The sequence below is a fragment of the Ursus arctos genome, unplaced genomic scaffold, assembly GCF_023065955.2.
Source record: "Ursus arctos isolate Adak ecotype North America unplaced genomic scaffold, UrsArc2.0 scaffold_33, whole genome shotgun sequence".
In the NCBI taxonomy this organism is placed as follows: Eukaryota; Metazoa; Chordata; class Mammalia; order Carnivora; family Ursidae; genus Ursus; species Ursus arctos.
This window is the reverse complement of record NW_026623019.1, coordinates 34,615,914-34,618,413: the sequence shown is the minus strand read 5'-3', so window position 1 is coordinate 34,618,413 and position 2,500 is coordinate 34,615,914.

Below are 2,500 nucleotides of genomic sequence, written 5' to 3'. Positions count from 1 at the left end.
TTTTGGGGGGGCTCACCCATGTGTTTGCATGGATCCGCGCTTTGCTCCTTTGTACGGCGTCTTCGTTTTCCACGATGAGCCATGAAGATGAGTGGAACGACTGAATGATTTTCCCCTGACCCTTTCTCTTAAAACTGGAAGCGGTGGAAAAATAGTATCCTCTCCGGGGACAGAAGTCCTAGCACCATCAGCAGATGCTGTGAGAAAGTGTTTTGCACGCTCTCACGTTGCCGCCTTCTTCCTTGGAAAAGGATTCACGGGCTATCCTGTACCCCTCGAGGCCATACAGATCTCATGCTCCTCAGTGGCTGTGGTCGTGTGTGTTGGATCGCGTGGCGCCCCCCCCCCCCCCCACGGAGAGCTACCGCCGCTTCATCTTCCTAGGCTCGTCCAGGAGTGAAATGAACAGCAGAGCGCTTTTCCCGACAGGCGGGCCCAAGCCGTTGACTGGGAAGGTTTCAAAGCCGTTCCCAGATGCTGCACATCTGGCCGGAAAGGAGGCAGGCTGTGAGGTTTGGGGTAGGGTGCTGCCTCTGTCCTTCCGCCATCCGTCGCCGTCACTGTGGAAAGCTATTTGTCGTGGAGGTGTGGCTTGCCATAGACATCCTGCCAGGGGCCGTGGGGCTTTTCGAGCTTTTCATTATTATCATTTTTGGTGGTGGTGGTGGTGGTGGTGGTGGTGGTGGTGGTGGTGGTGCTGCTGCTGCTGCTGCTGCTGCTGCTGCTGCTGCTGCTGCTGCTGCTGGTTCACGTAAACTCTACACCCAACGTGGGGCTCGAACTCAGGACTCTGAGATCAAGAGTCAGCGCGCTCTACAGAGAGCCAGCCAGGTGCCCCTGAGCTTTTCGTAACCTACGGAGAGCACAGGTTTCGTGCCCCACCCCACCACCCCCCCATCCCCACCCCCGCCCCCCCACCCCCGCCTTACGTACCTGTGCACGGACTCGGTTTGGCCATAGCCTCGCCTCGGGTGCCCTTCAATGTTTCCAAACGTCGGCACTGCCCACCCTTTCCCCCCCAACCCCCCCCCCGCCCCTTCCCAGAAGAACTCACCTAGCTCGAGAGTTTCCGGGTTGCCTGGACACCTGAAATTGTGGGGAGAGTGGCGTTCCTGGAGAGGGGGCATGGAACACGGAAGCTCTGCCCCCAAGAGGACTGAAGGACGGAACCGGACTAGATCGGTTTCAAAGTCTTCCTTAGCATCCGTGCCGAATACATTCCGATGGCAGGGGCCTTCCCAACAGCTTTTGGTGTGCCCGACGCACGGAAGACCGTATCCTGCCGATCTTGTGACATGTCTGCAGAGAAAGAGTGTCGGCCTCTCGGAAAATAGAAGCCGTGAATGCAGACTGCAAGGTGGAAGAATTGGATTCCATGAAATAAGGGACCCTTTAGGGAAGACCGTGCCCATCTATCGGGGTTTTGTGGGTTTGCGTTTTGTCATCACTGATGTGAAAGCATCTTCTTAGCCATCGGGAGGGAAACCTCCACGAATTCGTACATTCACGTCACACGGGGTTTGTGGGATTCGGTGGATCTGAGATCCACCCGGAGAATTCTGGCTCCTTGCCACGGAGCTGGCTGCTCTGTGCCTTTAAAAAGGAATCCTGCCTTGAATTTGAATTCGGAGGGGAACGTGATCGACAACCTTTTCATGCGGGGTTGGCCAATTAAATTTGCACTGTCTTACAAAGCAGAGATGGTGAAGGGTCATCCAAGTCCATTCTGGAAGTCAAGAGCTTTGGTATCAAGAGCCTGAAAAACGCATCTTCCCCTTCTTTTGGACGAATCCAATTCTAGGGGTCGATTCAAAGGAAATCATGTTTTAGACGCTAACACGTCAAGCTTACTTTTACAAAAATGTGCGTCGTGGCATAGGGTTTAGGAATCCCTCGTGGGAGACTGACAACCGTACCTCCCTTACCTCCTGGCACGTGTGCACCCTCACGTCATGTGCCTTCGATGCTCCTGCTATCTGGAGGTAGGCTCGATTGCTCTGTCCCCTGGTTTTGGACTGGGTCTTGGGACTTGTCTTGACCAAAAGAATAGACTAGAAGTGAAATTTTACTAGTTGCACAGCCACAGCTGAAGAGGTGGTCCGGAAGCGTGCTTGACCCTCTTGGCAGGCCGTCCCGAGACCTTCACGGAAGAGAGCCAGTCTAGCTGACTGGGCCATGAGAGGCATCGACAAGAGAGGCAACCCGGTGCTCGGCCAGCACCGACTGCAGACTTGGGAATGTGGCCAAGTTGCACCTTCAAACTCAGTTGACCCTCCAGCTGAAGGCCACTGCTGGAGTGAGCCCGGGGTACACCGGTAGAAACCACGTGGCCACCCAAGGCAAGCACCAGGAAATGATAAAGAGATGTTGTTTCAAGCCATTGCGGTGTTAGGGTGATACACCCTGAGGATCAGATCGCTGCACAGCAGCAATAGATACGGCGCGCGCACGCGCACACACACACACACACACACACACACACACACACACCGCCCCCCAC